The following is a 13,727-nucleotide window of genomic DNA, read 5'->3' on the forward strand; positions in this document are numbered from 1 at the left end:
TCATCACCCTGGGGAGCTCCGGTGTTATTCGTGAAGAAGAAAGATGGAAGTATGAGAATGTGCATTGATTACAGAGAACTGAACAAGGAAACAATAAAGAATAGATATCCGTTGCCAAGGATTGATGACATGTTTGATCAATTGCAAGGTTCGAGCTATTTCTCGAAGATCGATCTAAGGTCAGGATATCATCAGCTAAAAGTAAGAGAGCAAGATATCGAGAAGACTGCATTCAGAACTAGATATGGACACTACGAGTTGTTGGTTATGTCGTTTGGACTAATCAATGCTCCGGCAGCATTCATGGATTTGATGAATAGGGTTTGTAATCCATTCCTTGATAAATCTGTGATGGTGTTCATAGACGACATTCTGATTTATTTGAAAAGCCAAGAGGAGCATGGCGGTCACTTGCGAGAAGTGTTGGAAGTTTTGAAGAAGGAGAAGCGGTATGCGAAGTTCTCCAAATGTGATTTTTGGATTCGAGAAGTCCAATTCTTGGGGCACGTGGTCAACCAAGAAGGGATAATGGTTGATCCAACAAAGATTGAAGCTGTGATGAAGTGGGAACAACCGAAAAGTCCCACAGATATCCGAAGCTTTTTAGGATTAGCCGGATATTACCGAAGGTTTATCCAAGGCTTTTCTTCAATTGCTACTCCATTAACAGCTTTGACCCACAAAGGAGCTACTTATGCTTGGAATGATAAGCATAAAGAAGCATTCGAGAAGCTAAAGAAGAAGCTATGCGAGGCACCGATACTTTCTTTACCCGATGGAGTTGAAGACTTTGTTGTTTATAGTGATGCGTCTGGGGTTGGATTGGGTTGTGTTTTCACCCAAAGAGAAAAGGTGATAGCATATGCGTCTCGACAGTTGAAGGAGCATGAAAAGAATTACCCGACTCATGATTTGGAGTTGGCAACGGTAGTTACACAAGGAAGTGTAAACTTTTCACTGATCATAAGAGTCTCCAATATCTCTTTAATCGGAAAGAGTTAAATATGAGGCAACGACGCTGGCTAGAGTTACTCAAGGACTACGACTGTGAGATACTTTACCATCCTGGTAAAGCTAATGTTGTTGTTGATGCTCTCAGTCGGAAAGTCAATCTTGAAAGGAAGAGGCCAAGAGCGTTGAGAATAGAAGTTGTCTCAACAATTGTGGAGAGTATAAAGAAAGCTCAAGAAGAAGCTTTAGAGAAGAATGACCGAAAGGCGGAACGTTTGGGTAAAACGTTAGTGTTTGGTATAAACAGTCACGGACTGAAGGTGTTCCAAGATCGGATTTGGGTACCTAAGTCCGGAGGAATTAGAGATCTTCTGATGGAAGAAGCTCACAAGACCATGTACTCGATTCATCCGGGTAGCACTAAAATGTATAGGGACCTGGAACCTTACTACTGGTGGCCAACGATGAAGCTTGATGTTGCAAAGTATGTGGCCGAGTGTGTGACTTGTGCGAGAGTCAAGACAAAACATCAGAAACCATATGGGAGTTTAGAGCCTTTACCTGTGCCTATGGGTAAATGGGAAGACATTGCTATGGATTTTGTCACTAAACTGCCCAGAACAAAAAGTGGTCACGACATGATTTGGGTGGTCATTGATCGATTCACTAAGAGTGCGCATTTCATAGCAGCCAATGAGAAATGGTCTATGGAAAAGCTTGCAAGTTCTTACGTGAAGGAAATTGTGAGGCTTCACGGTGTTCCGTTAACGATTGTATCGGATCGTGATAGCCGTTTCACCTCAAGGTTTTGGAAAAATCTATAAGAGGAAATGGGTACCAAGTTGTGTTTAAGTACAACTTACCATCCGCAGACTGATGGTCAGAGTGAAAGAACAATACAAACACTTGAAGATATGCTAAGAGCATGTACCCTGGAATTCCTAGGTACCTTTGGTAGAATTTTCCTACAATAATAGTTTCCACTCGAGCATAAAGATGGCACCTTATCAAGCTTTGTACGGAACAGAAGTGCCGTACGCCGTCTTGTTGGCTTGAGGCTGGAGAAAAGCAGTTTATGGGTCTCGAGATGGTCCATCAAACCGCTGAAAAGTTGAAAGTAATTAGAGAAAGAATCTTAGCAGCTCAAGATCGTCGAAAGAGCTATGCTGACAAGAAGCGAAGGCCAATGACCTTCGAAGTTGGAGATTCGGTTTTGCTTAAAGTCTCGCCGTGGAAGGGACTTATAAGATTTGGTAAAAGGGGAAAGTTGAGTCCAAGGTTTATTGGACCGTTTAAAGTTCTTCAGAGGGTTGGGAACCAAGCTTACAAGCTAGAATTACCCGAAGAACTGAATGGAATTCACAACACTTTTCATGTGTGTTATTTGAGGAAGTTCACGGGAGAAGTTCCTGATATAATTCCAATTTCTGAATTGAGAATTGATGAAAACAAGAGGTTAATTGAAGAACCAGAGTCAATCGTTGACCGAAAGACTAAGAAGTTGCGACTCAAGATGGTCGAATTAGTGTTTGTCCGTTGGAAACATTCGAATGGGCCAAATCTCACTTGGGAAACGGAGAGTGACATGTTGAGTCGCTATCTGCATTTGTTTGTTGATGTGTGATTCCGGGGACGGAATCATCCTAAGGGGGAGAGAATTGTAACACCCGCGTTTCCAGGCTAGGCATTATCATTGATGTAATAGTCTAGGTTAACCCTTGTAACTCTTTTTGGAGTATTAATGATGAAATATTTGAGTATTATGTGAATTATGTGTTTATTTTCTTAATTATTATAATTTAATGAATTAAGAATAAAATAAGCGTCAAAATTAAAGTATGAGATAATCCCGATATCTTTGCATAAAGATGTAGTGGTCGAAACAAGGATTCCGAAGATATAAAGAATGCCGAAATCCGAGGTATAATGAAGAAGTTATGACCTGTCGAAGTTTCGCGACAGAACCGGCAACGCTGAATGACGTAAAAAGTGAAATTTACGTTAGAGAGATATTTAGCCTTATTGATCTAAATGAAAATCGTAGAGTTCGTTAAACTGAGAGCGTGCATAAAAAGAACGCCCAAATCTGACTTCGTATGAGGAAGTTATGATTTTTCGAAGTTTCGACTTAACGGTATGCAGCCCGAATACTCGATTTGAGCTCGAGCGGTTTTTAGCCGAAACAATCTAAACGAGAATCGAAGGTCTCGTTAATAGGAATAAAACGATAAAAAGATAGGCGAAAACGGACGTCGGATAAAGATGTTATGATTTTATAACGGAATTTTCCTGTCCCGGCCTACTAAAAATAAATAATAAAAATAAACTCAAAATTAGCCGATGGAGTCTAAACGAAAGTTGTAGATCGTAGTCTCACCTACGCGGGGATATAAAGAACGTCAAAAACGGAGTTCGTATGAGGAAGATATGAATTTTTGAAGTTTATTAAATATTTTCGATATTTAATTTAAATATATATTAACCGATATTATCCTTGGGGGAGTCAGCGACCTTATCGTCATTACGCCCAACGTAATTTGAAGTTCCAGCCTCTATAAAAGGAGGTCGAGGGCAACCGAGTTGTTTGCTCATTTCTTCCCTTTTTCTCGCGTTTTTGCATCGTTTTTCGTGCAAGAATTATCCCGAAGCCCCGATATCATTTCCGAGCCCCGAAGCAAGTCCCGAGGTCCCAAAGATCCCGAGAAGTAAGATTCCCGAGCCGAAGCTCTGCCCGCGAGGAGTCCGGTTTTTGTGAAGATCTTCCAGATCTGCCGAAGAATCCTACTTCTACAAGCCGTAGTGTTGTCCGATCATCTTCTGATCAAGTAGGTGTGTAGTTACTTTCTTCTAACGCATAATTATGAAGTATTTTATACGAAATATGTGTTATGTACATATTTTTTTTGTTATGTGTGTGAATGTATATTCACTTTCTTCTATCTTATAGATCTGATTATTTCTCTATGAAATACGTGTTATGTGTGTGTGCCTCATCTGTTATGTGGAAAATGTATTGATTGAGCATGCTATACAGGTTTTAAAACTATGTATAAAAATGTATATTTTATCTAGTAATATGTTGGGTAGAACATGGGTAGATAGTTGGTGTGTAATAAACAGATGAGAGGCCTCGATGTTGTTTTGATCCAGTCATCTAGCGGAATTTAGATGACGACCACGAACTTTTTTAGATAGTCCAGTGGAACGCTAGCAGGCTCATAACCTGTATGTGTTAACGAGCTTGGGTGTTCATTCGCTGTATTCCATCCCCCTCATGGTTGCCTTATTTGACTTATATTGCTGAGGTACCCCCGAAGCATGTGTTGTCGCCCCGATGAAATATTCTTAGACTAGGTCCCTTATGTTAGTTGTCTTAAGGACGTAAAGTGAGAATAACGGGAATGGGTAATTGGGTTATTGTTGGTTGGTGGAAATTAAATATAATTATTTATTGTGGGTTGAAAACCCTATATGCTCACCAGGCTCCCAAGCCTGACCCACTCAGTTTATTTGTATTACAGGAAGTGGCGCAAGGGCATGAGATGGATGAATTAGCAAGTTGTTTTGTTTATAAGTCTGTATATGTATATATTTGTTGAATGACTTGTAATGTTATCGTTTATGCTTTATGGTCTATATCGGAACATGACATCCCGAGTTTTGATTAAATAATGAAAATACATTTCTTTATGAAATGCTTTGGTAAATATTATTTTATCACGTTTTGTTTTTGGGAACACATTCCCTTTCATATTACACATAGATATGAAGTATTCTATATAAATTATGTGTTATGTGCGCGTATTGTCTGAGTACTTGCTGTCTATGCTAGTTGAGCGATTTTATACACGTTTTAAAGGATTTTAACTGTATATGTATTTTATATCTACAAAAATGTTGGGGTAAAACATGGGTAGATATAATAGATGGAATATAAGTTGGACGATGAGTTGAGAGGTGTTATAGACCATGAGGTGAGGGTGAGAGGTGAACGATGTGAGAATCCTTTTCCCAAACGGTGGCCCCGTCATTCAGCAGAGTATGGATGACAACCACGGACTATTCTAGACAGTCCAGTGGAACACTAGCAGGCTCTCAACCTGTAAGTGTTGTGAACGATGTGTTCACTCGGTGTACTCTAAACCTTGGTGATCATGCAGACCTGATGCCTACACCTTGGTGATCATGCAGACTTGGTGCCAAAACCCTAGCGACTATGCAGACTTAGTGCCTGATGTATAAATTTTGGCGACTATGCAAACTTAGTGCCTAAACCCCGGTGACGATGGACTTCGTGCCGATTCCTTAGGATGATCCTTAGGAATGGATGATTCTTAGGGTAAATCCTAAGGAATCGGCACGAAGTCCATCGTCACCGGGGTTTAGGCACTAAGTCTGCATAGTCGCCAAATTTTATACATCAGGCACTAAGTCTGCATAGTCGTCGGGGTTTTGGCACCAAGTCTGCATGATCACCAGGGTTTAGGCATCAAGTCTACATGATCACCAAGGTTTAGAGTACACCGAGTGAACACATCGTTCACAACACTTACAGGTTGCGAGGCTGCTAGTGTTCCATTGGACTGTCTAGAATAGTCCTTGGTTGTCATCCATACTCTGCTGAATGACGGGGCCATCGTTTGGGAAAAGGCTTCTCACATCGTTCACCTCTCACCCTCACCTCGTGGTCTATAACACCTCTCAACTCATCGTCCAACTTATATTCCATCTATTACATCTACCCATGTTTTACCTCAACATTTTTGTAGATATAAAATACATATACAGTTTAAATCCTTTAAAACGTGTATAAAATCGTTCAACTAGCATAGACAGCAAGTACTCAGACAATACGTACACATAACACATAATTTATATAGAATACTTCATATCTATGTGTAATATGAAAGAGACCATGCACTCACTTGAAAGGTAGTGACTCAGCACTCGGACAGCGCTTCGATACTCTCAAAACAATTTCCTTCGATAAAACCTAGTATCAATACCACTAGGGTTTAGTCTAACGATAACCGTGACAATTTAATAGTCTGACTATTATTATTATTATATAAGCGTTAAATAACACTCAATATAACTCATAATAATAGCCCAAATAATTATTTTAAGGACCTAATAACATTACTATAATTATTTGGAAGCTATATTAAAAATTGCGTAAGCGTAGCTCACTTACAACAGATTTTAAAGAAAACCGGGCTTTGCTCGGAGCAGCGTTTCCAAAACCAAAATACCTTTTTTCTCGAGACTCCGGGAGCCTCGGGGCTTCCTTTAGGTGCTTGGGATTTTTCCTAGGGTTTAGGGGTGGTTTGGGATCTTAGAGAGAGAAAGAAACTAGAGAGAGAAGAAGATTTTGGTGTGAAAAACCGACTGCCCTTGCACCCCTTTTAGAGGTGCGAGGCTTTGCACTACGTGGGGCGTTCAGAAGGTTACGCGGGGCGTAACTTCGGATAAGAAGACCAGGTGGCGAAGGCTCGGTGGTGCGACGTGGCTTCTCTTAGACCGAGCATGGCTATGCGAACGCGACGCGTACGAGACCGGATGTTGGGCGTAGCGAGGGGGCTACGTGTTACGATCCGAGGCGACTTCAACGATTATCATCGGACGGCTGGGAAAGCGCCACGTCAACGACTTCGTATCAGATCTCGCTAAATCGAGTGCAAACTTTAAAAATTTGTAACTTTTGCGTACCAGCTCCGTTTTTGACGTTCTTTATATCCACGCGAAGGCGGTAACGTACTCTACAACTTTCTTTTAGACTCCGTTGGCTAATTTTGATTTATTTTAAAAGTTACATTATTAACAGGCTGGGACAAGTTTGGTCCGTTAAATTCTCATAACTTCTTCATCCGACATCCGTTTTCGCCCATCTTTTTCTCGTTACGCTAATCTTAACGAGATCTTCGATTCTCGTTTAGGTCGTGTCGGCTAAAAACCGCTCGATCTATTATTCGAATTTCGAGTTGTACACTACTAAGCCAAAACTTCAAAAAATAATAATTTCTTCATACGAAGTCAGATTTGGGCGTTCTTTTTATGGATGCTCTCGGTTTAACGTATTATACGACTTTTGTTTAGATCGTGAAGGCTAAATCTCTCTCTATCGTAAATTCACTTTTTACACTTCCCGGTGTCGTGCCGGTTCCATTGCGAAACTTAGACGGGTCATAACTTCTTCGTTATAACTCGGATTTCGATGTTCTTTATATGTACGGAAACCTTGTGACATATTCTACAACTTGGTTAAGATTATTTATTCTAAATAATCGTTTGTCGAAAAGTCGTTTTCGACACTTATTGCCTCAAATTTGAATAGCCCGGGTCTACGGGTGTTTTATATATATATATATATATATATATATATATATATATATATATATATATATATATATATATATATGGGAAAAGTGAATGTAGATGTTATGTACCTAAGCTTAGATATAAAACCTTTTAAACGACGTAGTTTTAAACAAAACAAATACAATTTTATTTTTTCTTAACGTCGTTTTAACAGATAACCATTGAATTGAGTTAAATTAAGGAATGAAAATAGATCAATTTCATATCTTTTTATTGCAAAAAATCATTGAAGTTTATAGGGAAAGTAAAAAAAAAATCAATATTTTTTAACGAATATAATTCAAACGTTTTGTCCTTTAATTGAAAAACTATATTGAATTATTTGTGAAAAACTTGTTTGAGTTATTGGTTATTGCATGTTTTTTTTATCTTTTATTCTATTAGTTTTCATTTAAAATTTAGTAGGCTGATAAATGGTCATGACTTTTAATGTTTTAAGTTTTTAGACATAATTAAAAAAACATAAATTCGATTGGTTTAGTATGTCACTTGATTAAAGAAAAACTGTAAACGATATATCATGATTAGTTTTGATATATACGGATAAAAAATACATAGTTTGGAGGGTTCTATGTATAAACTTAGATACATAACAACCATATATATATATATATATATATATATATATATATATATATATATATATATATATATATATATATATATATATATATATGTTCCGTTGAGATTAAAAATAAAATAGAGATCTTGAGATTCAACTCAGCCAGATATTTCAAGTCTGCCGCTCTAACCCTCCGGCGTATGTACCGGCGCGGCATGTCTGCTATAATCATAAATGATTATATAGCGTCGACCGTTCCTTTCTCCACCGTCACCATTCCCACCACCACCACTACCACCAGTCGACCCCACCACAGTCATCTCCATCATACTACGGTCACCTCTGTCTTCACCACTTTTTCTGCCACCAACTGTCATAATCATATATAATTACCCAGTCTGTGAACATATATATATGTATAACTAGTTGTGAAACCCGTATATTATACGGGTTAATTAAAACATAATGTTAAATAAGAGCGATTAAATGAGAAATTTATTTGAATTTGAAATATGAAATAAGTAAAAATTATGAAAAAAAAACATGCAAAAAATAAATTAATTAAAATTATGTGTTTAATTGTTAGACCCGTGTACTAAATGAGTTATTATAATAAAATGTTAAATACAATGGTTTAAAGTGTAAATTTATTTGAAATTAAAATTGAAATTTCAAATTTCAAAATTGAAATTAATAGCTATTATAGTAGGTTTAATTTATGGAAACTAAATTAATGATATAGTGGAAATGAATAATGATGTAATTGACAAGTGGAAAATAAATATATTTCAAAATTATAACAAAATGACATGTGACAAATTAAATGAGAGAATGACAAGTGGCAATAACATTTTCATTTATTATGATAGATCATTTATGATTTCATATAAACTGTTGATATCGGTACACACACTGGAGCGTTAGAGCGACAAATGAGAAATATCTCTCTCTCTCTCTCTTTATATATATATATATATATATATATATATATATATATATATATATATATATATATATATAGAGAGAGAGAGAGAGAGAGCTAGGTTCAAATATTTTTAGCAACTATTGTGTTCCTAAATGCACCAATCAGAAAATTGCAAATAATAAAATAATTAATTAAATAAAAAAGGGTATTTTCGGTTTTTTGCACTAGCAATTAATGAGATCATTTAAATAAATCCCTACAATTAAGGGAACAAAACAAATACCTAATATATTTCTTTTACAAACGTGGACATCAATTTTTTTCCCTTTATTATCTGTTCTCCCTCTCTTTCTCTAATCCTACCTTTGCATCTTCATAACCCTAACCAAATTGTCGGCCATCCCATTGCTGCCGTTCACGCACACCATCATTCCGCCGAAGAAAAGTTTGCATCTATCTTCATTATTGATTCAGGTAAAACAAATTGTTCCTCAATTATTTCTGTTGGTGACCAAAATTTTGACTCTTATATGTTTTTAATCAATTCCAGACAATGATTTCAAACCCATTTCATGATACATCTTTTGTTCTTCTCACGTGATATGAAAATTATCATAATTGATTTTTTTTCTACCATTTTCAATCAAAACCGAAGCCACATAACCATTTATGCTTTTTTTTTCTTCGATCGTATGGAAACCGAACACAAGGTATACCCTCCTATGTAACTCATTTGATGTTGATGGTTCTGAATTGTTTTTTTTCATTCATGATTCATAAAAAATGTGGTGATTTAGGAGCGCCCTTAAAGTGTTTGATGAAACGCCAAAGAGAAATATGACAGTCTCATATTGTATTCATGGTTAGTGATGGAATCACCGGTTAATGAGTAGACATTGGTAAGTTTACATGAACTTTATTGATCTTTGATTAAGTTTTTTGAGTTGAGTTTTTGTAATTTTTTATTTTTTTCAGAAATTACCATTCTTTGATGGCAGAGAACTTGTAGCTGGAAGTATTGATGATTCAATCTATGTTTATGATGTTGAAGCAAACATCTATCCTGATTATAGATTTGATGTTGAAGCAAACTGACTTTTCCTTATGTTTATGATGTTGAAGCAAACAGACATATGGGTTGATCATAACTTTGACCTTGTTTACCTTTTTACAATATTTCCATTCTGAAAGAATAATTTATTATATAAGAATATTATTGCTTTATTCTGATAGAATTTGTAGTTAAGTAATTATATGTTTAATGTGTAGTTGTTACAAGTGTATCACTATAAAGTATTTGACAATGAATTTGTGATAGAAATGTGTTGAAGAATGGCTTGAAGACCTGATGGGAAAGGCTCATTGTATAAAATTATTCCCATGCAATACAATTCTGACAGAATGTCAATGTCACAAAATGTCAATCTCATAGAATGCTAGCATATTTTGAATTGACTTAAAGGTCAAACATACACAAGACATCTAGAATGTTGTTATTTTTTAAGAATTATATTTGTTATTCTTTCAGAATGTTTGTTATAATTCAATGAATCACAATCGTACAATGTAATTATTTGGTATATTATTAGTTCAAGAATCGATTTTGTGTATTCTTTCAGTATATATTTACTAGTTTATGGTTGACATTCTGTCATTCTGACAAAATAAAATTGAAAAATATGGTTACTACTTTATGGTTAAAACTCTATCATTCTGACAGAAAAAAAATCGGATTTTTAATTTTAAATTAATTTAAAATATTTAGATTTTTAAAAATAAAGGAATTAATTATCTTTAAAAATCCGAAAATTTCTTTTGTTAATATAGGTTAATTGACTAGAATGCCTTTATGCTCAAATTTGTGTGATTATATGGTACATGTTATCTTATTCTACTATCATAGACCCTCAGACCATGACCTTTGATTATATTTCATCAAATGGTCCAGATTTGTACATTAAACAATATATATATATATATATATATATATATATATATATAGAGAGAGAGAGAGAGAGAGAGATATGAGCTATATAAGTTATATGGAAGGTATTCTAGAGGTGCTCAAAAGTCGGTTTTTAAACCGATCCGGAATATGCATGGTAGTCGTGCACAAAATTGGTATTCCTCCTAATTGGTTTGGATTTTTACAGCTTTCCCCCAAAATGTGTGAATCGATGTAATAAATTTGATTTGTTTTTCACTTATTCCTACAAACTTTTTGGCTTCAATTCGTAACCGGTTCATTTATCCGGTTTCCAACATCTTAAATGTGACTGGTTATAAATTATTATTCTAATAAAAGAATAGTTTTAATATCCTTTTGACATGTGTCATCATATTAGGCCTCCTAATTAATACACATTTATTCTTTTTTTACCATGTGTCACCCTATTAAACATTTTAATTAATGCATGTCACTTGTCAACCTATTAATTTTTTATTTCAAATTTTAAAATTTTCACTTTAATCGCAATAAATTAATAACAATGCAATAAAAATTAAAATAAAATTAATACAAATTATAAGGTGATATAATTTCATATATTTATTTAAATTAACGATTATAATTGATTAATAATTTTGTGTTCTAACTATTAAAATTTAATTAATTTTGTAGCCGTGGTTTCACGGGTTATAAACTAGTGAGTTTAATAAAATCCATTCTCCTATTTGCCTTAACTGAGACGAGGTCTTAAGGTCCCATAACAACTTGGTTTGTTATCAATCCTGCTTTAGATGATTAAGTTTTTTTTTGTAATAAATAAACTATAGATTATGAGTTTGATGAGCTACTCAATATGTCTAATGAGGTGATGTATGATTGAACAACCAAAAAGTACTCACCAGTTGGATGTTGTTGTCCAAGTCTTTTAGAAATTAACCCATATATTACTAAACAAATATTTAGCACGCATCTTCACTTTTGGTCAAGATTTAAACACAAAATCCAAGTGAAAAGGAAGAATAGAAGAATAAACATACGCCTCAAAGACAATTATCATCATAATCATACACCATCATCACCTGAGTCGAATTCTGAAGCAATATATTTATTGGCATAAGAACTTGCTTAAATATATAACCTATACAGATTATTAAGTGCAAATCTCTACATACCTATTCTTTAGTAACGACGAAAACAAAAGTTTCATCTATTTGAATGTTCTAATACATCAAATTTTTATGGAATATAAAAAGTGGGATGGTATGGATATCGTTTAGACTTTAGATTGTATACAAATACAGCTCAAGAGGGATAGACAAGCAAAGAGGGCATGAGTTGGGAAAGAACGGTGAAAGATTAGAAACAACACTGCCTCAATTTGCTACAATATTAGGTCCAAGACACGGAGAGTAGCCAAGAGTTTGACAGTGTTGGAGAGTCTTGCAAGGTCAAGAAAAGGTCTTACAAGGTCAAGAAAAATGAAAAAGAAAAAATACAAACAAATTAATTTTTTTTTCTTATAGTTTTAGGTAAAAGCTCAAGTAAGGATAACACCATATCTCACATTAGAAAACTGCGACCACCTCCTTCACCACCATCACGGTGGCACCTCTATCATGGCATTGGTGATGCTTGAAAGTTGCTTTCTTCCATCTTTTATAGGTCAATGCATAACTTGAGTACCTCCTGCTACACATAAAGTAAAGCCAATAATACTTTTATAAGCAGAACAAGAGTTAAAAGACATGTGAACCCATAATTCAATGTCATCATATCAGATGTTGAAACACAGATATATTGTACGATCAAGATAAAGATAGGATTTTCTTTGTTTCAAGAAAATATAACATTTTGATTGGATACATTATCTGGTAAAAGTTACAACTAATAACCATTACTTACAGATTACCTCTCAAGATAAAAAGGTATGATTATAATCTTCGATAGTTGCTAACTAATTGAGAAATACACGAATCTAAACTGAAATCTTACCAAAAAAAATCATCTTTTTCATAATAACTACTATAGGAAGCGTTCTACTTATGATTTTTGTAATTAATGGAAGTGTTTATAAAATTTAATATCAAAACATAACTATAATCAGTTTATCATCTATAAATGTTTTAGGTTTGATGTCAAAGAATGTGTAAAGTAATAGAAGAAAGGGATTAATTTATACCTTGCAAAAGTCTTTGTGTTGGATTCATTGCTCATAACATTCATTATTCGAGAGAGAGAAAGATGATCGATCAGATGAATATAGAGAAGAGGGATGGCTGGATGGGGTTGTTTTATAGGTGGGTGGGAGGGGATTAGAGGAACCCTGGTTATAACACATTTATGAACACGTTCGCTAAAGAATTTAATTTAAATATTTGGAGATTATTTTGTCATTAATATGTATATTGAGACGTATTTCCAATATTGCCCTTCACAGTCATCTTCCACAATCCACCACTAATCATACACCATCATCACCCAATCGACCATCACCATCATTAAACCAAGAAAAATCTAAAGTGCCAATGTCAAACATAAACAAAATTAAACTTTAATAAAGCGGGGCACATAGAGTTGCATTTGGTGACCTTCGCGTTCTATACGTTCCCTCAAGTTCTCAACATGTAAATATCTTTAATACTAGCATACCCTTTTCGTTATTTCTAGCTTTTCAATCTTGTTTTAATGTGCATACGAATTATCAAAGATAAAACTCCTATAAATGTTATTACAGAGGCTAATTAAAGAAAATAAAATATTAAAATGTAAATAATAAGTATTTTTTTAAAATAAAATTTTAAAATAAAGAATGAAAAAACAGGGTGAGGTTCAATAGAGAACCATAATTAATCAATGAACCAATCTTTTTGTCAACTTTTATAACTTATTTTTTATAAAAAAAAAGTAAAAATACATAAATTCATAACTTTTTATCCTTTTTCCAATGATATAAAATTCGATTT

General features: G+C 34.6%; 1 long non-coding RNA gene across 1 annotated transcript; it reads right to left on the minus strand.

The window, feature by feature from the left end:
* Positions 1 to 11,844: 11,844 nt before the first annotated feature.
* On the minus strand, positions 11,845 to 13,292 carry LOC111909202 (uncharacterized). Its single transcript, XR_002856117.2, has 2 exons — positions 12,944 to 13,292; positions 11,845 to 12,450 (listed from the first exon to the last, which is right to left on the minus strand). It is a non-coding gene; the product is annotated as an uncharacterized LOC111909202 (long non-coding RNA).
* Positions 13,293 to 13,727: the final 435 nt, after the last annotated feature.

Source organism: Lactuca sativa, chromosome 1 (assembly GCF_002870075.4).
Source record: "Lactuca sativa cultivar Salinas chromosome 1, Lsat_Salinas_v11, whole genome shotgun sequence".
Classification (NCBI taxonomy): Eukaryota; Viridiplantae; Streptophyta; class Magnoliopsida; order Asterales; family Asteraceae; genus Lactuca; species Lactuca sativa.